Source organism: Spermophilus citellus (genome assembly GCF_964194105.1).
Source record: "Spermophilus citellus genome assembly, chromosome: 18".
NCBI lineage: Eukaryota > Metazoa > Chordata > Mammalia > Rodentia > Sciuridae > Spermophilus > Spermophilus citellus.
Window position 1 is genome coordinate 22,128,144 of NC_138200.1, and position 26,139 is coordinate 22,154,282.

General features: G+C 45.9%; 1 protein-coding gene across 9 annotated transcripts in view; it reads right to left on the reverse strand.

Annotated features, from left to right (window-relative positions):
• The window catches only part of ZNF536 (zinc finger protein 536), a 437,649-nt gene that overhangs the window by 371,792 nt on the left and 39,718 nt on the right, over positions 1–26,139 (reverse strand). For all 9 annotated transcript variants that reach the window (XM_081275613.1, XM_081275615.1, XM_081275611.1 and 6 more), the window contains one exon: positions 11,175–11,244. The gene's annotated coding sequence lies outside the window, so the exon portion shown is untranslated. The remainder of the gene's footprint in view (positions 1–11,174; positions 11,245–26,139) is intronic.

A 26,139-nucleotide genomic window follows, 5' to 3' on the forward strand; every position in this document is an offset into this window, starting at 1 on the left:
TAACCAGGTGCCCAACAGCAATCACAGTAGAGTCTCCGAATCAGCAGCCTTTTGCTAAATCCATCTACTTTTAAGTTGAAGACAGAACACGGACACATTGAAGGGAAGATCCTTGGGTTTGACGTTGAACTGCACTTCAGGACATTTCTGAAGATGGAGGGTCTCAGTATCAAGTACACAGGGAGGCAACATAGTTTTGGATATATGGAAGGGTCTTCTTGGTGAGGATCTTGTACCTGATTTGGGGACATCTCACACAACTCAGCTTTCCTCAGTAAGCTTGGCTCTCACCTTCTCTCTGCTGACACCAGTTATAAACACTTAGGCCCAACACACATCAGAGGAACCCGGAACAAATACAAAGATGACAGGTGGCTCCAATGAGGGCTAAAGGATGTTGCCATCCTTCCCTGACCAATAGGGCCAGCTGTCATTGGAAGACCACATGTTTATCTGTGCCTCCCTTCCTCCTAGCAGGGAGGCCCCCCACCTCTGAAGTGAGCCCACTGGGTGAACAGGGAGAAGAACTAGCTCTGGCACAGTCTTAGCAAGAAGCTGTTGAGGTGGACGCATTCCTAATCCCCCGGGGATGCTGGAAGCAAGCTGCGGAAACAGAACATGGACTTTGAAGAGATCCACCCACCCCTCCCAGACAGGCCCTGGATGACTCCCAGAATCTCCTCCCAGACGCTTCTATATAATCAAGGGCCAAACGAAGGGCTTCGCCCAAGAGGAAACTCACTGGCCAGGAGGTATTGGACAACTGGGACTTGGACCAAGAAGAGACAGCCACAGTGACTTCTCCCAAGGAGAGGGCTGCCCTGGGTATTCAGGACCTCTGAGCTCTTTCACCTGGACCCAGGCAGTGGGACCTGGACTGTACTCCACGGCCCTGACCTGCCAGTGGGTCTCACTGTCCTGTAGCTTAACCAGTGCTACTGCTCTCTTCCACACCTGGGAGGCAACACCAAATACTCATCTTTGGAATGGGATAATGGCAGCACTCATTTCATGAGGTCGTGGCAAGAATTAAATGAGATCATGCTTATCAAATGAGAACCGGGCTTGACACCCACGGGCAATAGGCACTAGCAGCTGCACCCATTGGATGTCATCAGAGGCTGAGCTGCCCAGCACCGGGCCAGGCCCCATGGAAGCCTCACACAAGGTGTGAGCACTCCTGTGTAAGAGGGAGCTGGGACTTCAGCATGTGAAACACTCGCTGCAGGGCAGGACAGGATTAGGGGCTGTCATGGCCATGTCTGGCAACAGGGTGACCAAGGAGCCTACCTGGTTTCTCTCTCAGCAGAAGAGTCAGCATCCCCAGGATTAAAAGTCTTGTGTTTTCCAGAGGTTTTTAAACATTTGTCTTCTACCCACAAATCTTTTTTTCTAACAAAAGTTTACCAAGGCAAATATAAAACAGATGTGCACAGAGTGACCCTGGACAGAGGGCTCTGGGTGTCCTGGACCCACCAGCTCCAGCTCCCTCCAGATCTCTGTTTAATGACTTAGCTGATTACATGAAAGCGAAGTTCCTCAAAGTTTAGCCCCTGGATCAGCAGCATCAGCTGCTGTGCAGAACTTGTTAGAAATTCAAGTTCCTACATCCTACCCCCAGAACTTCTGGATGGAAAAATCTGAGTTGGGGCCCAAAGCTGTTTTGTCACCATTTCTCCCAGGAGATTCTGGTGCCTGATGAATTTGGAGATTCACTCCACTACACCAGTGGTCCATGCCCTCGTTATATATGAAGAGGGCTCTCCAAGTTACCCCACTCTCTACAAGCCAGTTCATGATTTGATTGGTTTGGGTGAGACCCAGACATTGGTGAGTCTTAAAAATCTCCCCAGGTAATTCCAAATTGGCCGGCAAGGTTAAGAGCCACCCATCACAGTCCTTATTACTCAAAGTGTGGTCCAAGGACCAGCAGCACAGAGTTCCCTGAGAATCTGTTAAGTGTGTGGAACCTCTGCTCCCCCAGGCCTACTGAATTGGAATCTACATTTTACCAAGATCCCAGGGGCTTTTCATGTACATCCTGACACCTTTATCTAGGTTATTCTGTATAAGAACTGAAAAGAACCTAAGGCACCATGTGGCCCAAAGCACTCACCCTCCAGGTAGGAATCTGCGGTTGTATTGTCCTGAGACTTCTCAAGGTCACCCAGGCTGACAGCAGCAGATCAAGGGTTGGAACCAGCTTCTTTACTCCAGAACCAGCCCTCCTTTCCACACCCACACAGCCTCCATCTGAGCAGGCTTGCCTCAGCCTTCCCTTAGAACATTCTCTCAGTCTGCAATCCTGAGGCCTCAGAGAGAGAGAGAGGGGTTGGAGGCCACCCCACTGAACTATCCCCAAACTGCTTCTAGGTCATTTGCACTCAATGTCTTATTTCTGGAGTCCTGGCAATACTTGGAGGAATATCATATTTCTAGAAAATTGAAGTCATAAACACACACACACACACACACACACACACACACACACACACCCCTCCCCTGAGAAAGTTCCTTCCCCTCTGGGCAGCAAGCTTCTCAATATTAGGGGCCACATCCCATTCACTAGGACTGAGCATAGAGACTCTGGATAAACACAGAGCTAGTTGTCAAGAAACACTGAAAGAACCAGAGGCAGCAAAGTCAAGGTCAGATGAGATTGTGAGCTCTGTCACCACCACCTACTGGGCTACCAGGCGGGCAGAAGCTACACCAGGCCAAGACCTAATCTTAAAACAGATAAAAGGCCAGAGACATCCCTGTTTCCAAAACACATGAGCATAAGACATCACACATTGCTCCCATTTAATCTCAGGCACAGAATAATCACCAGACTCATTCATTCCTCAAATATTGACCAAGTACCTACTAGGTACAGGCCCTGTGCTTGGAGCAATACTGCAAATCCTCAAGGATGAAATTCAAAATCCAAAGTCATGGCTGTCTTTCCTGCAATGTGCTAACATGCCCATCACATTATCATCCTACAACTCAGATTATCCTACTCTCCTTTGTGTCTGATGAATTGAGCCAGAAAGCTGTAAGGGTAAGGGTGCAGCTCGGCTGGACTTAAAACCACAGCCAAAAGTTGATGAAAAACACTGTTGTGCTTCCCACTGGGACCACGTGAAGCCCATTGTTGAAAGGCAGTAGTCACTGGGGGGAGGTGTCACGCATTCCCAAACCGAAAAGGAGAGCCAGGAACTAACACTTTTGCATGAAGTAGGCTCAAGACCAACCATTCCCAAGGGCCACCCCCCGCAGCATCCTCTCCATACCGGGGATGGATAGAATATTTCCATAGCGCATACAAATATGTAAAATCAGCCAAGACTTTTCTCTCCATTGAGGAAAGAACAAATAACTATCCATGCTTTGTGTTCTGTATCAAGAACTATCAGAAGGCTCCTGGTACCAAAGTCCACTCATCCTGGTGGGTGGAGAAGGCGGTGAGGAGGGGAGGAGGCAGAGAGAGTACAGCCTGCCCCTTACTAGCAACTGTGTGCCAACTGACTTCTGAGCCTGTGAGACCTAGGGAGTGCCCAAGACTGTCTCTGAGAAACAGGAAAGCAGATCTCTGCACTTAGAAAGGGCACACAAATACGTAAAATCAGCTAAGGGCAATAGTATCTATGCCGGGATTCTTTCCAAACAGCGTGTGGCTGAAAAGAACGAGGAGAAAAGGATCTACCAACACATCCCCTGGTATACCCCAGTTTTCTTCTCCCTCGATGATGGTAGTAATAAATAATTTATTTATTTATTTGTTTTCCAGTAGAATGCATTTTGACACATTTGTACACAAATGGAGCACAACTTCTCATTCCTCTGGCTGCACAAGGTTCAGAGTCACTCTTCTAGTGTAATTATACATGTATGGAGGGTAATACTGTCTGTCTCTTTCTATCATCCTTCACATCCCCACAATCCCAGTCCTCCCCTGACTCCCCTCTACACAAACCAAAGTTCCTTCATTCTTCCCTATCCCCCCACCCCACTATGGATCAGCATCCACTTATCAGAGAAAACATGAGGCTTTTGGGTTTTGGGGGGATTGGCTTATTTCACTTAGCATAATATTCTCTAGTTCCATCCATTTACCTACAAATGCCATAACTTCATTCTTCTTTAGGGCTGAGTATATTCCATTGAATAATAATTCATTTTCTAATGCAAGAAGAAGTTATCCATTGACTTAGCTTTTCCTCTAATCCCAAGGAAGTGTTGTGCACGTGGGCAGGCCTGCACCCTGAAACCATTGCCTTCTTCAGCAGAATTGAAAGCTCCCATCTTGCCATACAATGCAGGGCTTGGGTTTGACAATTTACATATAATTAAGCAGTGGGTGTAGCTCGGTGGTAGACCATTTGCCCAGCCTGCACAAGGTGGATTCCTGATACTACCCAAAAACACTGCATTTAAGAAAGAAAGGAAGTTCCAGCTTACCTAATGCCTCCTCCAATTTCTATCTTGTCTCTCAATTTACCATTTCTCTCAATGACAATATCATATTTTAGTATAATTGTGAACTTTTTTTTCTCCACCTGAGCTAACCTTAGGCTTACTAAAAATTCCAGTTCCCTGCAAAGAGCAATCTTTGATTGATCCCAGCAGCTCAGGAGGCTGAGACAGGAGGACTGTGAGTTCAAAGCCAGCCTCAGCAACAGTGAGGTGCTAAACAACTAAGTGAGACCCTGTCTCTATATAAAACACAAAATAGGGGTGGAGATGTGGCTTAGTGGTCAAGTGCCCCTGAGTTCAATCCCTGGTACCCCCCCCCCAAAAAAATGAATGATTCATTTAAAGTAATGGCAAGGAATGCAAGACTGGGAGACACAGGGACAGGCACATGAGTCCTTTCTCCCTCCATTTTTCAGATATGTGGCTTGTACAAGTAGCTTGTCTTTGCTGATGCTCAGTTTCTTTGCAGAGTGGATTTCTGGGACATAGAAAGTGGATTTCTGAGGGTAAAAAGCTCTTACCCTCAGGAGGGGCTGGCAAACATTCCCAGTTTAGGGTCAGGTGATGAATATTTTTGACTCTGCAGGGTGGTGACAACTACCCAACTCTGCCACTGTACAGCTTGAAAGCAACCACAGACCAGGTGTAAATAAATGGACACGCCTGGGAGCCAATAAAACTTTATCGACAGAGCCTGAAATTGGTACTTCACATAATTTTCACGTATCATGAAACTTTTTAAAAAGTTTTTCAACCATTTAAACATGGAGAAGCCATTCCAAACTAGCAGAGCACATAAAGATGGACAGAACCATCATCACAGCCACCTCACACACATTAGGTGTGCTGTTGACGGTGATGTAACTAACGTAGTACAAACATGGTGGAAGACAGCATGGCCATTACCAAAAAACTAAAAATAGAACTACCATATGAACCAGTGACTCCACTTCTGGGCGAATCCCCGAAAGAACTGAGAGCTGAGTCTTAAAGAAATGGGTCAACCCAGGCTCATGGCAGCACTAGTCACAATAGCTATGAGTGGAAGCCACCCAAATGTCCATCCATGGGTGGATAAAGAAAATGTGGTATCTACCTACAAGGGAATGTTATTTGGCCTTTAAAAAGAAAGAAGTCCTATCATGTGATGCAGCATAGATAAACTTTGAGGACATGATACTAAGCTAAATACTACCACTCCAAAGAATAAATACTATATGGTTCCACTTATATGAAATAACCTACAGTAGACACATTCCTAGAGACAGACAGTAGGGCAGTCAGTGCAGGGGTTGGGGACGGGGAGAACAGGGAGTTGTCCCTTGGCTACAGCATTGCCATTTGGGAAGATCAAAAGTTCTGTTGGTGGTTGGTAGTGATGGTTGCACAATGATGTGATCGTCACCCACCAAACATTTTAAACTGCACACTTTAAAATGACCAAGATGGTAAATTTTATATTCTGTGTATTTCACAGCGATTTTCTTTAAATTCTTAAACTTCATAAAAGTAAAACGGGTGGTGTGCTCTCTATGACTGACAGGCCATAGCTGACCAATCCTTGGCCTGGGAGGCATAAAGACAGCACAGTGTACACCTCAAAAAGAGGAAAAATGAGTGGAAGGGTATCAGGATTACACGTGCAAAGAGTGCTCCAAGGCACATAAAGATATTTCTAAGACGTACTCTTTCAAGCCTTGCCAAGCACCCATCCTGGAGCCAATAATCATCTGGGCATAGACACAAATATAAAGAGAGAGACATCTCTGAGCCTTACAATCCAACCTTTGCATCCTCACACCCCCGTCCAAAGGAAGACTGCCTGTGCGTGCTGATGGGCCCATGCTGGGGTGCACGGGGGGCGCCCTGGGGGCCAGGGGTCAGGGGCAATTAGGCCACTCAGGCACTTACATGGCTCCTGTATGGAGGTGCACCCTCCTTGGAGTGGTCAATGATCTTGTCAGGGACAGAAAAGTTCAATGACTACAAGGGTGAGTTTAATTATATGTTGTCGCTGACTAGCAGTGGTTACGATGGTACAATTACACATGTAATTTATCAGCAAGATACTTGCATACATAATAAACCAAAAGCAAAACATTAAATTTCAGTGGAATCTAAAAATATAAAACTGGACCGTGATGTGGAGCACACTCACTTGTGAGGGAATGGAAGAGCGAAACCATGGGTGTCCCCTCCCTGTCAAGAGCAGGAGGTTCCCACCCACAGTGACCACGTGGCTTCCATCCCAGAAATGCACTCCCCACACACCACGTAAATCCCAAACCCCCAGTGGTGTGTCAACAGCACACCTTCACAGAGGAAACAGGACTGAGAAACTGGCTTAAGAAACTCACCAGCCCTTCTGACACCCTCTGAACTCGCTAACCAAGGTCCCCAGAGGGTGCTGGGGAGACCACATGCCTGGCAATGTCTGGGGGTTCCTAGCCCTGGTATGAGCCAGAGGAGAAAAAAGTTAATTACCTGAAAATGATCTATACTTTCATTAATTTTGAGTCGAGAGGGAGAAAAGAACCAAAAAAATTACTGAATAGAAAAAAAAATGAAAATAATAACAGCAACTCACATTTATTAAATGCCTACTTAGCGCCACTGTTGAGTGTATCACAGTGTGTGATCTATTGCACTGCCATTGCTGTTATTCCCAATTTACAGATGAGAAAATTGAGGTGTAAGTCCAGTGACATGCTCGTGTAGTAAGTGGGTCCTAAGTCAGCATTCCAACCTGGGAAATCTGGGTCCGGAGCACGCATGTTTTTTACAGGTTTCCAGGCCTGGAATGGCAACTAATTAATCTCTCTTTCCTCTTCATTATTTTCTCACTGGTACTGCCATGATGTCCATTGCTCCATAATTTGACAGTCGAGGATGGGGTGACTAGGACTATTCTCATCACATGAGCTGTTTCCTAGTAGATGGGCACATTGTATACACCATGCCTGGGGATTGGGGACCCTACTCCCCAGAGTCTCAGTTAATCTCTTAAAGATGGTCAAGTCTATACTTTCATCAATCTTTTTTTTTTCAAAAATATCAAGCATGATGAGTCTGAAGAGGACATACTAGAGCCTCTAAAATACAAGAAATATACTGTATGCTACAGTTTTGCCCAGGAGATGGTCATTTGGTCACACGGACAAGATGGGAGGCCCAGTTTTCTGAGACTCATGAATTCCTCATCCATGCTCTACTTTGAGAGCGGTCACCTTCTCCTGCTTTGTCTCCATTTCTTCAGTCCAGGTCATCCATATGTATGCCATACGAGACTTTTAAACATATTTTCACAACAAAGTGGTTTTCAGCTCACAGAGATTGCCTAGCATGATCTTAGACATGTTTTTCTCTTCTATTAAAAAAAAAACTAGATTGCAAAGAAGAGATAATGAGAATGCCTTTCTATAACTGGCCATTTTGAAATTTTAAAAAAAAATTGGGAGGCCATGGGGTGAAGAGTTGGCAAAATATGTATTTTCTTTGGCCAACTGGGCCCACTATTGTAAGGTTTATATTAGAGCTGGAGATAGAATCCTATCTCCCACCCATCTGGCCATTCCTTCATCTCTCCACCTACCCATCCATCCATCCACCAATTATCCATCCACCAATCATCCATATACCCATCCATCTACCCAACCACTCACCCATCCTTCCATCTACCGATTATAACCTACTGTGTTTTAGGCACCATTCCAGGAACTAGGGAGGTTAACACTGAACATAAAAGGTCCCAGTCCTCATCAGGCACACCACTGCAGTAGGGGAAACAGACCAGAAATAGGCAAAGGAGGAGGAGGTCACCAAAAAGCTTTCCTGCAACACACATCACGACATATTTGGAATCTTCCTAACACAAAGGTAAATTAAATCCATTTGCTCATTTGTTGTTATCATCAAAGATCAGTTGTAAAAACAAACAAGAGTGTCTCATATGGAAAATGTTAATGGTTCAAAAATGTATTCCAATGTGGCGGAATCATCTGAGGGTAAATACTGCAGGCAATATTTTTATGACAAAAGCTTTATTTCTCATCTTCTCTATCCTTGATTTAAATATATACATGTATGTGGGTGCACACATATCAAGATTCAAGTATTTCAATATAAATTTTGTATTCAAATACTTTTCCTGATTTCAGTTGATTGCATATTTCGAGCCAATGTTGCAACAGTAATTTTTGTTCTGAATCAAAAACAAGGAGATCTCTCTCTCTCTCTCTCTCTCTCTCTCTCTCTCTCTCTCTCTCTCTCTCTCTCTCTCTCTTTCTCTTTCTCTCTGCCATGCTCAACACCTTCCTCCCCCTCTTCCCTGCCCTGCTGTCAACACTCTAGCCCTAAGAAGCCTAAATATCCAAGCCACTGTCAGAGCTGAGTGGTATCAAGAGCAAAACCTGTTTCTTCCCATTTATTTCTTGCTGAAGGTTTCTGGGGCTGTTCGGGGCCAAGGCTCTGGCTAAAGCCACATCACAAAGCACCGCCCGCCCCCCCAGAAGGACAAACCTCCCCACTTTGACTGGAGTGTGTAATTGTTTGAATACATCTCTCCGGCTCTACAATAATGTCATCCTTGGTTGACACAGATTTTAAAGCCCTTTGAAAAGGTGGAATGTTATCAATCATGAGCGTGATTATAATGGGATTTAAGTGGAAGAAGCGAAGATCCAGGACCTCACTCGGGCCAGGCTCTGTGGCAGAAGAGGAGGGAGAAAGAAGAGGACCGTGTATCAGCCAAGAAAAGGAAACAGTGTGTGCGGTCATCCGCCCGCCCTCTCTCCCAAAGCCGAAGATGTTCAAGAAGCACCATGAAACTCAGCAGCTGTGACGGGAAGACCCCAAACACCCCAATGTGCCTGCTATGCCTGTGTCACCTTAGACCAACGGTTCTCTCAAAAGGGCTGATTGGGTCCCCTCCGCAGGGGATACTTGGGGATTCCTGGAGATACACTGGGTGTCACAGTGGGCGGAGGGGGTGTGCCCCTGGCCTCTCATGGGTAAAGGCCAGGGATACTGCTAAATCTCCTACCATACATGTGACAGCTTCCCACACCAAAAAATTATCCAGCGCCAAATGTCAATAGAGCCAATGCTGATGGAGAAGCCCGTGTCAGACCCGGACAGGCTAGCCCAAAGCTATGGATGGAGAAATTGCTGAGAAAGTGGTAAGACACTGCTTCCCCGTCTCTGCCACCCCACCTGTGTGCCACCAAACTGAGGCAGGTGACTGAAAAAAGGACAAAACAGACTGAGGAAAGAAAAGCAACTTTGAGCCAAATTACTTCCTCTTCTGCCTTTTGATCTAAAATGCACCTTCTTTATTACAAGTCTGAAGGGCCTGGAAATTCAGCTTTTTTTTTTTTTAATTCAAGGCAAAATAACCCTGGCCCAACAAAAACAAAATAATCTCCATGGCAGATCACTGGGACTGTCAGGCCTTCTGTTTGACAAATCACAATGGTGCCTACAAATGTAGAATTCACCCATCAAGCCCAATCACATGCCTGGGATTACTAAGGCAAAGAATTGTGAATTTCATTAAATATGTTAAAGGGGGAAAAATCAGCTTTGAAAAATAGTAATCCTGTCTTTCAACAAAAATATTATAGGAAGCTATGAATTTGGTAGATCCGAATAGGATGTTGGTACATGTTTTACTAAGGTAATATAATGGCACACTATTATTAGATCACATTAATCATTACTGTGCCAACGGCACTGACAGCCCCACTGAAAAGGATTGAAAGGCCTGGTAATGGATATAAATTACCCATTGTGTGATAAAAGGATTTTTACTAAGAAGGTAAGAATAAAACAGCAAATTTCTAATATAACTGTTGTGTAAAAACCAAAATAAAAGTAATCCTCGGTCAGTAATATCCACAAAATCAGAGGTAAGCACTTTTCCAACAAGATAAAGTCACAATAAAAAAAATATATATTCGGTACAATATAAAATTAATTTCTGAGTGCATAATTCCACTATCAATTTCCCTGGTTTATGGAGTGACCTCAGAGATGCATGGTCAGGAGAAGGTGGGCTCCGCTAATTAGATCTGAGGGTGAGTTTACAGAGATATCAGGGGCAGCCTCACAGGGGGTCACGGAAGGCATCAAGTCCACGCACCGCTCTTCCTGCCACATTTGATTTTAAGCTGTTACCGGCCTCTATGGCGGGAATCTGCTCCATCGCTGAGTGTGATCTTGAGTCTGATTGAAATGATAAACACAGAGGTGCACTGGGACAGGTTTCCTCCCAGACTGGGCCAGCCCACCAAATCACAGGGTGAGCGATGGGGACAGGATGGCACCCAGGTGGTGCTCACGTGGGGTCACCTGGCTTACAGCAGCCTCACCAGGTCACCAGCTCTGACTCCAGGTGACCAGCTGGTGAATGAGCAGTGACTCAGGGTGTCACTCCAGAGAAAGAAGCCGCCCTTGGAGGACTTTGCCCCTTTCTGAGCCTCAGGAGCACGTCTTAGTGCTGCGTGTTCACCCCACCCAGCAGACCTGGAACCCCTTCTCCCTCCCGGAGACCTTGGAGTCTGGAAGTTTCTCTGCAGGCCCCCCACCCTCAGAGTAAAAGGGAGAACCTAGGAAGACTCTTTACTCAGCACAAACCCAAAGAAGACAGCCTGGACTCCCCCACAGACGCACAGACAGACACAAGTTTCAACAAGCTACAAAGCGATGATCCTTACCCGGCAAGTCTTAAAGCAATGAGACTCCCTCCTGGGTCAAGGATATTCTGAAAGCCGTGGTGGTCAGGAACTGCAAAAATAAGACCTGTTAGAAACTTTAAATGTCAAACACATAGACTTCAACAAGCATTCGTTCAAGGTAACGATTTGCTGGGTTACTTGAGATCCTGAAAATATTAAGTAGCCCCCCCCCCATGACCTTGGCTGCAGTGAGCCAAATTTACTTAGCTCCTTTTAGGTGGAAAATCACCACTTGAAAAAAAAAAGGGGGGGTGCAAGGCTTCTAACCATCTCTTCTCTAGAGGGGACAGAAGAAATAAGAGCAAATAAGGCCTGGCTCCCTGGCTCCTTCTCTCCCTTGGGATTCTGAGAGTAAGGAGCATGCAAATACTCAAGGTTCCTTGTTTTCTCTCTGATTTATGGAGCCCCCTACAGTAGACCAAAATTCTACCCAAATTTCAGTTGGCTGAACCCATTCAGTGGCCAGGGAAATACTCAATGGATTCAAAACGGGAATCTGCAACGAACCGAAGCTCTGGGATGTTGTGTTTGGCATTAAAGCCCTCTCTCCTGAACCAAGACCAGGAAAGCGGCAGTCAGTTAGATTTTCTACTTTTTACTCTGTGTTATAAATGAAATCAGTCCCACGTAGATGATCTCATCTACCAGGGCATGTGCGGGTGAGATAAGGCGTAGCGGGAAAGCTGGTGCGCTCTCCACTGTGGCTTTAGGAGTCATCAGCTCAGATAGTCAGGTCAAACCCTCAACCGGTGATTTCCAGCACCCCCTTGTCCAGAGTAATACAGAATCTAATTTGTTTTGCCATCTTACAGAAGAGGCGTTATAGGGCAAGCAAAAGTCCTCCCCTGATAGATGGTGTTTTGCCAAACTGAAGTTATACATTCAGATCAGAAAAGCCAGAACACCGCTATAGATTCAAGGATGCTGTTCTGCAAATGGGACATCAGAAGATGCTTTTGGAGGACCCACAGTAGCAGCCTCAGCCCAAGAAGTTAAAACTGAAAACCCCACTTGCCATGTTCCATCCAACTCTCAGACTGATTTCTGGCAGCCAAAAAGGTGTCTGCTGACTACATGTGAAAAGTGTTATCTGAAAGTGCCACAGGACGCCACTGTTTACAAACAGATTTCTACCTGCCCACCTTGAGGCATAAAGAAAAGTTTACATCTCCATCTGCAACAAGGAACAAAATTACAAGTCTGGTGTCGCTTCTCTCTCTCTCTCTCTCTCTCTCTCTCTCTCTCTCTCTCTCTCTCTCTCTCTCTCTCTCCTCCCCAGGTCAGGTTTTCTTTTGCATCCACCCTTTTTCTGTATCATTCAACATTAAATCCTAAGGGTGAGAAGCAAATGCTCACTGCTACATTTTCTGAGGTTATGACTCAGTTTTGAGCTGAACAGGTCCCCAGCCCCCAGTGGGCTCTGGAAAGACTTATCTGCTTTGCTCATCGTACTTTGTGTTCAGGGAGGGGGAGGAAGGGGGGGCAACAGACTGAGATTTTATATCCAGGATCATGACTTGCAAAATTCTAGCATGATTCTCCAGGGACTGTTCATGTAGAAGTTTTATAAATTCTGATGACAGGAGAACACAGGGAAAGCCACTTCATGGAGGGACGTCCCACACTGATTTGTCCTCTGCACCTCAGAGCCTTGCTGTCTCCCACAATCTTCACCGGGCAGTGATGGGAGCAAACCCTTCAGGTTGTGTATCCTGAATCAAGAAAGGCCCAGCACCAGCCTGGCAGCTATGCTCCAGGCTGCGCACCTCTGGGTGATTAGGGGGTTTCTCCAAAGCCTGCTGACCTGACTGTGTAGGCGAGGTAGTGTCCACACTCGCACAGGTAGTGCCACACACTCGCACAGGTAGTGCCACACGCTCGCACAGTAGAGGCTACACTGGAATCTTGGGAAAGGAAGTTGAGTTATTTCCACCTGTGTCTATTGAGCCCATCTAAATAGTAGGGACTCCTGGAGTCTGATGTCATTAGAGTCACTGTAGGTTGGGAAAAGGTGACAACATCCTACCACGGATGCTCTCTGGATTCGGGTGGGGAGAGAAAATCTACCAGCACAATAATTCTGTCTTCCTCAGTGAAAAAAAAAAAAAATGGCTCTTTTGGTGCAAGTGAGTAACTCATGTTTAGAGGGAATACTGTCAGGGGCATAACCTGCCTCCCGGAGGACACCACGCTGAAGGTACTCAGGAGAGCAGCACCACCCAGGAGCCACTGCCCACAAGCCCAGTTTGGTACGGCACCCACCAGATCAGAGGAGGAGTGACAGGAGGCGGATTACAAAGGCAGCAGGAAGTCTAGCATGCATCCAGGGGTGAAGCAGGACAGCAGCCATGAGGGTGTTTCAATGTCTTAAATCCACTTGCTGTAAAGTGACAGCCCATTTCTCTTTCAAAACACAGGTGAGGCACACACACACACAGCCACCCTCAGCCACAGACACCCCCAGTGTGAATGAGTTTGGGGTATCCATTCATTCCAGGACTCATAGACTCCTGTGAGCCTAATTTAGTGTGAGCCAGGCCCTGTGGAAGGGTAGAGGTCAAGCAGGTCTGCCACTGGGTGTGGAAGCTCCTCATGGTGCAAAGAGCCTGGCAGAATGCACAGGGAGCCAAGAGAGCAGGTCAAAGGCGTGTCACCAGGAGCAGAGGGTGGCAGGCTGCGGCTTAGCCCTGGTGAGGGGAGGGCTGGGGCAAGGGAGCATGACCCGAGAGGTAGTGGGGTCCCGGAGGAGACCCAGCAGGGCAATGAGACTTTGAGAAGAGCATGAGAGAAGAAGGAGAGGGGAGGAAGGGTCCTGCATCCCCCCTTCCTGGGTGGATCCTGGTGAGGGAAAGCGAGGAACCCAGGATGCTAGCAGGAGGGGGCAATGGGGCCCTCATACAGACGGAAGCACTCCCAGGTCCCTCTGAGGAAGGGAAGGGGAGGGGAGGAATAGATACCAAGAGAGAAACAGAGTGAGGGAGAGAGAGACTTTGAAGGCATAATGGGGAGGGCAGGAAAATATGGGTGACACCAACAAAAAAAAAAATGGAGACAAAAGGTAGCCTGACAGCTCTGTCCCACCCTAGCCCACAGGGACCACAGGGCAGCTTACACCCCCATCCCTGGGAATTCTGAAGGTAAACTGTGCCACCCCTAAGCCCAGCCCTGGTCAGCAAACATCCTGAAGAATGCAGAGTCACAGGTGGCCCTGTGCTGGCCCCTCCGGCACAGGAGAGGGGAGGCCGAGTGGGCCCCTGATGGGGGACAGAGGTCAGCACTGCCCTCCCAAGTTCTCCTAGACCCAGCCAATCTGGAAGCTCCGAGCAGAGAAACTCTCACAGGACAAGAGCCCTGCCTCCTAGACTGGGCCTCAACGGTGCTGAGGGAGAAGGTGATTTCCAAGTTAATGGGTCAGCAAAGATGGAGCACCCCCACCCTCACCTGAGCCCTCTGAAATAAGCCCCGGCGTTAACACCAAGAGCCTCCTGGGCCAGCAGGCTGCCTCCTCTGGCCATCTCACACCTGCTTCTTGCTCTATGCCACGGCAACCTGAAGGACACAGGACCAGCAGCAAGTGACCCTAAGGACACACCAGGCACTAGGTTCCATGCTGGGCACCAAGCTGAGGTGGCCCAGCGTGTGGGGGAAGGGCTGTGTTGGATTCACCTCCCAGTCCCTGCCTCTGACAGAGGCCCAGAGCCCAGGAATGTTGGGGGGACACGGGGAGGGAGGGGAGGAAAAAGGGAAGTGGAGATAGGAGGATGGTAGGAAGAAGGGAGAGGGGACGGAAGAGGAAAGGAAGGTGCAGATGAAGCATGGAGGAGCGATGAAGCAAGGGTGGGTTCACCTTCCCCTCCCCCAGCCCTGTCCCCCTCCCCCACTAGAGGCAGGCTATGCTCCTAGAGAGAGAAGGTCACACTTCCCAGAGGCCGCTGGGAGGCCCAGCAGTAAGAGCCCTCTCTGCTCACTGCAGATCCAGGGAAGGCAGGGGCAGCTGGGAACCAGGTAAACCATTTTCCATTGAGAAAAGAGCCAGGAAAGAAAGGTCCTGAGAAAGAGCCAGCCAGATGCCTTCAGCCCCCTGCCAGAGAGGGGTGCAGCTGACAGGTTCCAGAAGGGAGACACAGGTGGGTTCCCAGCAACCCAATCCACCAGGTCACACCAAGGTGACACGTGTGAGTCTTACTCTTCTGAGGCATAGGCTCTTCCCCGACACAAAGCACAGAGCCCCTTTCTCAGTGCTTGCTACCTGGGGACCTGCACTGTCCCCCAAGGCTCTGAGTCCTCCCAGCAACCCAGAGCTCAATATTCTGAAGTTCCACTAGGAACAAGGACCCTGCCAAAAAACAGCACCTGCTCAAGATAGATTTCAAGTTCAGCACCCAAGCACCGAGGGACTTTCTCTTTCTTGAAAACTCTGAGAGATGAACATGGCCCCAAGTGACCCAACCATTGCCCTTGGAGATTCCAACAGGAAGCCGGGGCAGTGGCACATGCCTGTAATTCCAGCAACTTAGAAGGCTGAGGTAGGAGGATCACAAGTTCAAGGCCAACCTCATCAACTTAGTGAGAACTTGTTTCAAAATAAAAACTGCAAAGTACTGAGAATGTAGTTCAGTGATAAAATGCTTCTGGGTTCAATCACCAATACCCTCAAAAAAAAAAATTCCAATAGGAGAGGGCTCCTAGTGAGGAAAGATACCTGGGAAAGTGGCCTTAGAGAATCATCCACTCATTTTACAATTATCAGGTTGGCATCGATGTTGTATGGACAAAATATATACCTGTGCAGAGCTGATGTTTTAAAGAGAACATCCAAATAAAAGTGAAATACAATGTCAGCAAATCATAAGCTTTAAAAAGAAAAATGATCTGGACATGGTGATGAATGCCTGCAATCTCAGCAACTCAGGAGGCTGAGGCAGGAGGATTGCCAGTGCAAAGCCAGCCTCAGGAACTTAGTGAAGCCCTAAGCATCTTAGCAAGACTGTCTTGAAACAAATAAAATAAAATAAAATGGGAATGTGGCACAGTAGTTAAGTGCCCCTGGGTTTAATCCCCAGACCAAAAATAAATATTGGGGAGGGAGAGAAAGCAAAGATGAAGAAAATGACAGTGACAGAAGCTATTATAGATAAGGCAATAGAGAAAATTTCTCTAAGGAAGTGTCATCTGATGAAACACCAGAATAGAGGAAGGAAGGGAGTTTTGGGAAATCTGGGGTAAGACTTTACAAGGACAGCAAACAGGGAGTGCTAAGGCCCTGAGGTCAGAAGGATGGTGCATTCAAGGAGCAGCAAGACCTTCCATGTGGCTAGGGTGTGGGACAACAGGAGAAGGCGCACCAGTCAGGATCCATACACACCCTGTAGGCATGGAAAGAAATTTGGTCTTTGTCCTGAGGCTTTGGTGGTTTTGAGCAAGGGAATGGCATGATGTGATTTTGTATTGTACAGACATCACTCTGCTGCTGTGAGAATAGAGATGGGGAACACCAGTGGGGAGACGGCTGCAGCCATACAGGTGAGCAAGGAGCTGGCTCCACCCCTGAGAGAGGAGCTGTGGCAGAGGAGAGAAGCTGCAGTCTGGGGATGAGCTGTATTGCAGAACGCCAAGAGCAAGCAAGACCCAGAGCCATCCTGGGCTCATCCTGGCCCAGGACCCTGGGGACATGGGGCACTAACCCTCAAACCAGCCCTTGCCTGGGTCTCAGGTATGTTACCCATGGGGTTCTCATACTTTGACATCTTGAGGCCTTACTGACCCCTGCAGACCCACCTATCCCAGGGTGGCCTATTTCTAGAGATGGCAAATGATGCTCCCTTCCCCCAGCCCTGGGAGCTGCATCCATGTCCATAGGTAAAACAACCTAGCCAAAGTCCAGACCCCAGCCACCAACTTTGTGGGGCTCTCACAAGGCTCTGACACTTGTAGTCATTATTCCCCGGCCCTAGACATCCAAGGTCAGAAACTGAGTGTCTAGAGACAGCTCCCTCACCCCAGATGCTGCTGAAATCATTACAACCAGTCACTCCCAAGCCCATGAACTCTGCCCTGCCTGGCCTTGCCTGACTAATCCACGGTAGAGGTCCTTGCCCACTTTCCCCCTCTCCCTCTGCCTCCTGACCCACCCTAGGGCTGCCCCCCCCCCCGCCCCATGCCCCTTCTTCTTGGGAACTGTGACAAACCAGTGCTTCAGTGGCAGTCATGTCCTGTGCTGTTGGATTCCCCATGCCCCAATAACCATAAAACCTACACTGTAAGACATCAAGTCTGGAGTCACTAAAACAGCACCAGTAGAGGAGAGGACAGAGCCCAGAGTGCAAGCTAGGCCTGAAGATAGCACCCAGGCTCACCACGGAGCCACCACCCTCCTCCCACAGGACACATCATGAACCTTGAGAAATGGTCACCCTCTCTCCTAACTGCTGCTGGAGCAGATGCCCAAGAAGCTAGTGTACAATAGCCATGAAGTGTCTCAAAGCAGGAGATGAACTCTAGGAACTTGGACAGATCTTTCCTAAGCCCACGGATCTACTCCACAGGGTCCCCAACTGTCCCCCTGAGGTCAGGTCTGCAAACTCCAACAAGCTGTAGCATCCTTAAGTGTGGGTGTGCGCGTGCATGCTGGGTACACACACATGCATGTGCCTGTGTGTGCGTTCACATGCATGTCGGTGGGTGGTGGCAACTGCCACCCTGATGCAGAGCCCAGCACCCCTACAAGGCAGCTCAAAGTGTTTGACACGGAGTACGCCGGGCTGCCCAGACATGCTTCCAAAGGAAGCCTCTTCTTTCATTTTAAAACAAAGGTAACTTTGATGGAGAAGCTATTTGATACCTGTTCGATCTAAATGCTTTCAGGATACACAGACATCAGACGCTCCTAGAAACCTGAGACCCTGCGATATCATCCCAGAGCTGGGATGGTAAAAGATGAGTGGCGGGCTCCTTCCTACCAGCTTGCTTAGCCGGTGCATGTATTTTTACATGCTTTAGCATGAAAAAAAGCTAAGCTGCTCAGAGCCAATCAAATTACGTCCCTGTCTCTTTAATAAACAAATCCATGTGCACATTAACAGTGTTGAAAATTCAATTTAAACTCTTTGTCTGTTGCTGCTTACTCTAAAGATGGTCTTTCTTAAACAACAGAACACCAAGGAGTCGTTAGTGCTCTCTCTTCATTACTTCAAAAAACCAATCATTAGACACCAGAGTATATACGTAATTAGAAAATCACTTCCTTTGCAATCCAAGCTAAGTAGTTTACATACTGTAATTACAGGGACAAAATCAATTTTTAATCATTTCCCTGATTGGGCTCATCAGCTCTGTGGGAACATTGTAACCTGCTTGTTGTGCAAAAGCAACATCTGGGCTAAAACAATTACCCTTTGTTTGCTACAATATTCCTTAAATCTTTTTGCTTGCATAAAAAATGAAAACATGAAGACAAGATATTTGGATGTCTTTTTGTCCTTGATCAACATATATCCTAAAGTTCTCCTCATGACGTGAGCTTAATGTTCCCCGGAATTTACGGTTTAACAGTACACATCCAAGGAATGTATTTTTTCAGTGAGATAAAAGTATCTGATTGTTTTAAAGATCCATTCAGCTGCCTAATTGTTCCATAGCTAACACATGGTATTCAAACAGCCCACACATTACAAAAGCTCATCTGGGTAATCATGGGCAACTATTATTGCGATGGTTTACACTTTTCTAATACAAATGAATGGATTTTATCAAAATTTAAAAAAAAAAAACTAAAAAGCTGAGTATGTGTGAAAAATAGTTGGTATGAATTGGCAAGGCGAGGCTGAGCATTTTGTTCTCTTAATAGGAAATGACCTCATTTACACTGGAGTAATAATTAGTACTGCTTCACTGACAGTTAAGAAAAAAAACTTTCCCAGTATAATAAGGCAGCATCTCCTTTGTTAGGAGATCTACATTGATTATTAACCCTTGCCAAGAAACTCTGAGTCTAACTCTGCGTTCCATTGGGCTCATGCTTGCTGGCAACAGATAAAAATATCTGTTTTGGAGACCGTTGCCTCTCACCCAGATTTCCAAAGTTTTGCATCTGAGCTTTTAAGTGACAATCTGAAACACTTGGTGTCCTCTTTGAAGAAACATAGAGAGCCCCCACCACCCCACCCCACTGCCACGGAGAGCCCCCTTCAGCCCCCTGAACTCCCCCGGTGGCCCTGGTCCTCCCCATCCTTTTGAAGTTTATTGGCTTTGATTATGGCTTGCAAGTCTCCCAACCTACAATTAATTCATAGTCAAAACAGCCTGCAAAGGGAAAAGGAGAGAGGGAAAGTGAAGAGACGAAGATATCCTTGCTGGTGGTTCAACCCCAAGCTGAAGGTGCAGGAGATAGGAGCATCTGAGCCATTAAAGAATTACAGTCTGGGAAGCAGCTAGAATTTATTTACACATACACACACACACACACACACACACACACACACACACACACACACGAGTCCTTCTGAAGGGATTTGTTCATTGACCAACCATTCCTGAACTTAAAAAGAGTAGCAACTAACATTTATTGAGCATGTGCCCCCAGGGTTCCCAGAATTAACACACTCAGTCTCACTTGATCCTCACAATATTCCTATGAGGTAGGTACTGTTACCACGTTCATTTGTTGATGAGAAAGTGAGGAACTAACCCTGAAGTCATGTGGCCAAGGTTAAGAGCTCCTGCAGAGGGGAGCCAGAGTCTGAATCCAGGTGGGCTGAAATCCTGGTCTGTGCTGTGAATCCCATAGCCACACCGGGAAATATCCTTTTCCTTCAGCCTCCAAAAGCCCCATCTCCAGGATGGTCGAGTCTGCCCAATGCCCACTATTCAGAGATATCTGACGGTCCCCACTGCTGTGCCCTCAGGCACAGACAGTCATTGGCACCATGCTGCACATAGATCCCTACTGCTCATCCCAAGGAGGGAGATTCTGATGCAGGACAAGGTGGAGAGCAATTCATCCTGTAGCCCGGTGTTGGGCAAGAAGCACAAGCCAGAGGCACGTGTTTTCTAGACGGCTTGGGACCCCAGCTGCCGTGCTGGTGAATCCCCAGAGCCTGAACACACCCAGGATGGGGTTCTCCAGCCTGCCCAGAAGCCACTGCCTCTGACAGCCAGTGCATGGCAGGCTCCCCAGAAACTCACTACATCAGTTCAAGACTTGAAGGGATGGCAAATCCAAGAGGGCCCTCAAAGACAGTATGATACAAGGAGAAAAGCCCTTTCTGTCTTTCCCCCTTTTTTTTGTGGCACTGGAGATTGAACCCCATATCCCCAGCCCATCCATATACATATATTTCTTGCTTTGGTGTAATTTTTTTGAAAAGGGGTTGTTTTCTATTTCACCTGTACTACTGCAGGTGATGTGGCCATCCAGGTATGTGTTTACTAAATATTGTTTGTGCATTCAGCCATCACATAGAGCTACTCTGTCTGATTTGGTAGCCCCTAGTCACATGCGGTGATTGAGCAATTAAAATATGGCCAATCCAAATTGAGAGGTGCTTGTACATTTAATATATATATATATCACAATTGGAAGAATGCATAATGTCTCATTAATGTTCTTTATGCTTTTTATATGTTGAAATGATAATATTTTGGATATATTGAATTAAATAACATGTGATCTTAAAATCAACTTTACCTGTTTCTTTTTACAAGTTTCAATGTGGCTATTAGAAAACTCAAAATCTCATAGGAGACTTGCATTTGAGGTTTGAATTGTATTTATAAGATATGGAGCCAATTTTGAGCTTAGCAAAATATCAGGCCATTTTTGACACCTGAATTGGACCATACTAAAAATTCACGTGATTTTGGAAGCAGGTTTTTTTTTAAAATGTACTATCAGCAATATTACATTGAAGTATTGGTCCCAGAGATCTTCTTTGGGGCCAAAGTGAAACCTACACAAGTTCCAACTGAACCATCTTGGGTCCCTTTTACAAGGTCAATCTTCTGTCCCAGCTTGTTTACCTTTTATTTTATAAGACTGTTTATTCAAGTAAGATCTGCTCATTGGAAATTTGGAACATGCAAGTTACTAGAAGAAAGAAAAGAATAAAAGTCTGTAACTCTTTCAGCTACGCGTTTCATGCTGCTCTTTCGGGGCACTTCTTTTCATTCTTGTCTGTGTATACGTGTTTGTGCATGTGTGGTATGGTGTGTGTCTGTGTGTGTGTGTGTGTGTGTGTGTGTGTCCATAAACATAGTTGAGAACATATTTCATAGGTATCTTTGGCTTCAAGTTTCAAGAACTCTCAAGTCCTAAATGCAAATAGATACTTCTTGGCCATATGAAAACATGGGCCATTTAACTGAGATGTCTGAGTCCCCAGGTATGTTAAAAAGGAAAGGGGTTAAAAGAATAGAAAGACAAGCCACACGCTGAGAGAAAATCTTTGCAAATGACAGACAAATTGGATGAAGACTGGGATTCAAAAAAAATACAAAGAACTCTGAAAACTTAGCAATAAGAAACAGACCAATTTTAAAAAACAGGCAAAAGATCTGAACAGATATTTCATCATATACCAAATAAGCATATCAAAAGATGCTCCATGTCCTGTGTCATTAGGTAATTGCAAATTAAAACAAAAATAAGATACTACTACATGCTCATTACAAAGGCTCAGATTCAAGACAATGACAACATCAAACGCTGGTGATGATGTGAAGCCACGGGAATTCTTATTCACTGCTGGTGGGAATGCAAAATGGGGCAGCTGCTTTGAAAGACAGTTTGGCAGTTTCCTACAAAGCTAAATATAATCCTACCACACAATCAAGCAATCATGCTTCTTGGTGTTTACACAAATGAGCTGAAGCGATGCCTACACAAAGAACCACACACCAGTGTTGAGAACATAATGTTTGTAGATTGGCATTTTGTATAACAGAACTGCCAAAATTTGGAAGCCAGAAAGATATTCTTTAATAGTTGAAGAGATAAACTGTGGTATATCCATACAAAGGAGTATTATTCAGCAGAAAAAGAAGTGAGCGAGCGAGACATAAAAACACACAGAGGCAGCTCAAGGACATGTTTCTACATGAAAGAGGCCAATCTATGTGAGAGTCTGTGTGGTGATTCCAGTGTAGTGCTCCAAACCCTTGGAACATTCTGGAAAAGTCCAAACAATTGAAACAGTAAAAAGACCAGTGGTTGCCAGTGCTTCAGGGGAGAAGGGGAAAGATGAACAGGTGGATCATGGGTGATTTGTAAAACACACACCATTTACATTTTTCAAAGTCCAGAGAAGTCATAACACAAAGAGTGAGTCTTATCCAAAACCATGGACTTACGTCAGTAATGATGTATCAACAGCTAACAGGGATTTTGAATGTTCCCAAAACCAACAAAGCGTATGTCTGTGAGAGATATGCCAGTCACCCCAATCTGATCACTACACATTGTATACATGTATTAAAATGCCACACTGTACTTCACAAACATGTACAATTACCATACCTCATTAAAATATTTAATTATAAAAAAATAAGCCAGGTGTCGTGGCACATGCCTGTAATCCCAGTGGCTCAGGAGGCTGAGGCAGGAGGATTACCAGTTTAAAGCCAGCTTCAGCAAAAGCCAGGTGCTAAGCAACTCAGTGAGACCTTGACTCTAAATAAAATACAAAATAAGGCTAGGGATGTGGCTCAGTGGCCAAGGGCCCCTGGGTTCAATCCCCAGTACCCTCCAAAAAATAAATAAATAAATAAATAAATAAATAAATAAATAAATAAATAAATAAATAACATACAAAATGTGTCAACATTGACTTGTTGATTATGACACATTACATACTCAAAATGTTAATAAGGTAAACTATGGTCGGGGTGAGAGGTATGTGGGAGAGCTCTATCTACTTTCTGTTCAATTCTAGTATGCACCTAAAACTGCTCTAAAACAACAACAACAACAACAAATAGTCCACTAATTTAGAAAGAAAAAAGGGGTAAGGAGAAAGGAGAGCTTTGAGGAGGCCCTTCCCTAGGTACTCCTGGCTGAGTACTTCCCTTTCTGCCCATTAGGATGTCTCTCCAGTGCTCAGAGGTTGGGAACAGCAACAGAAACCTTCTGGCCACCACTCCCCAGATGAGCTGATGTCTCAAACCTCCCAAGGAGGCTGCTCGGCAGATCCTCAAGATGTGCACGTGGCATTCACCCGATGCCAGAGGCTGGAGACCTCACCCAGATGGGCCTTCACTTCTGTGCACGTGGATGCTGTGTTCATTGTTTCAACGGACAGAGAAGGAATGGACCCAGGTCTCTCCAGGAGAGTCTACGTCAGCAGACCCCACCCCCTTCTCAGGGTCCATCTCCTGGGATGGCCTTAAGATGGGTGCTCCTCCACATGGATCTCCCCCCAGAGCTCCATCCTTGTTTCTTCCGTCTCTGAGACAGAAAAGTGGCTACCTCTAAACTGGAAGATAGGGATGAGGCAGAGGTGTGAAAATGGACAGGAGCCCCAGCTGGAATCCAGCAGGAATTTGGAGGTGTTTGGAGCATTACTAGAGAAAAGGGTAGCCTTCTTCTCCTTTCTCTTTCTGGGCATAAGTGCAATCAAAATGCTGCTGTCCTAGTGAAACCATTTTTTTACTTCTAAATCCATATTGTTTGGCTCCAGCTACTGATTATTCTGGAAAAGGCTTGGAAAAAGTCAAGGGCAGACTTATTTGGAGGTCACATAAAATATCTCATATTGTTTTTCTGTGATTTTAGAGTAACAACAAGTAGTAACCGCCAAAACAGTGGGTCCCTCAAGCACCCCTCATTCTTTAGCAAAAGAGGCAAAAATGACAGGTAAAAAAATAATAAGAAAGCTTTCAGAAGCAGGCACTCTGGGCAATGCCTGCTGCAGAGTGTGCAAATCCAGGGGGTTCAGAAAGGCCCTGGGGGGTCTTGCCCTTTCCTAGACTGGCCTATTGATCAGCTATCCACAGGTCCTTTGCTTGTTACAAGGTACAGTTCTTATTCCAGAAAACAGAAATCCAAAACGGTTCACAGGAAGAAAGAAAAAAAATGTCCTTCCCCTCTCATCTCCCAAGCCTTTCCCTTTTGGTAAAGATTTTATAAACATTCTTGGAAAGAGTATATTCTCTCTCCTCTGCCCACAGGTAACAAGGGATGGCAGATGTTTCAGAAATAGCACATTATAAAAAAAAAATCCAATGTCACTAAAACCAGAATGGAAAATGTTTTATACATTAACAAACATTGTAATGAATTTGCACAACCTTAACCGACTGTATACCCAGCATAATGAAATGGTCTCTATCCTTTCAAAGAAAAAAATTACGTATGCTAGCACATAGCTTTAGAAAACCATTGTTCTTAAAAAAAAAAAAAAAACCTGCATTTTTCGAAGCTACCATGTAATTTGTGAGATGCATTTTTAAATGATCTGCAACGGCAGCGGGCTTCATCAGTCAGATGATACTGATAGATAATTCACCAAACCGTCACATGATCTTCCATCACTCTAAAAGACGCGAATATATTGCCACAAGCTTTGGGAATAATGGGTGCACCTGTTTACGGTGTCACCTCTGTTTGCTAATTGTCTCCTTGAGCTACATTTTACTTCTAATGCATTTATTTTTGACAGGCAGTGTCTATTTAGAAATCACATTACTTCAAGTGCAATTGTTCTTTTGTCTATCAAGTAAATGAAGTGTTGTTATACAGATTTCAGGTTCTGATTAGTAAAGTATCAGAGCCCCAAAAAGGTCAATCAGTTATTTACCTGAGGTAATAGAAGAATGACAGACATCTTGAATATTCTCCAGCTGGTGGGGTGGGCCATAGCATTATAATTACTCAACTTCACTTAACTTAAATATATAGTCCTGGGGTGGGCAGGCTAAGAAGGCACACTCGGAGGACATGCCCAAAGATTTGCGTTCCTCAAGAATTGTAGGCAGGTGGGACTTCTGTTTACATTCATGGGTGTTACCAGATAAAGCAACGCAGTCCCTAGAAATTCCAACAGCAACAGTCAAGTGAGGGTGGGATATTCCTTACCTGTCTGCTCGGACAAATTCTCCTTAAAAAAAGGATGCCTTCAAACAGTTTTTCAGATCATCTTACTCTTCAGGTCTGACTTCATGAGTTAGTTCACATCAACATGAAAGTAATTCCAACCAAAACAAAAACGGATCACCACTAAAGGAAAATAAACAGAGCCCTCTCTGAAAACTGGAACCTGCTAGAATGGGATTTCCTTTGACTTCCGCCCTACAGCAACGTGGTGCCAGCTGCCTCTCTGAGTGGCAGTGCGAACGCCAGGCCAATGGGGCTGGGGCATCTTCCGATGTACCAGCAGAGGCTGGGGACCAACTCGTGCCAGAAGCCAAACTTACACACACCAGCATACGCGGGTTAAGTAACCAGGAGATGGTCACACGCCATGGAGAAGGAGAGCCTGAGCACCAACTCGTTTCCTGGGGTTCAGATCCAACTGTCTAAGCCGCAAATACCTTCAAATTATTCCTATAGATCATCCACCTGACTTACAGCCCCAAAAGCAACCCAAACCATGAATCAAAGAGACAGTTCTATATTTAGAAATCACTTGTCTCTTAAGTGGATCAGGTACGATTTTTTTTTTTTTATTTCCTCCTGACCTCTCTATCCATGCATTGTAGGATTCCGTGTCCCTTCCTCTCTGTGCTAGACTGTCCCTCCTCAGCATTAAATTGTCCCTGGTGTAACTTCTAGTTGAGCACCAAGCAAGTCACCAGAGTCACCCCCAAGCCTTGCACACCTAGAGCCTCTCACTAAGTCCTAACGTCCAACATGCCCCTCTGTGGACTCCCGCCTCTTTCATGGTGGCCAGCCCAGGCAGGTGGCCAGGCTTACAGGGAATTCCAGAGACCACCGCTACTCAATGCACTTGCC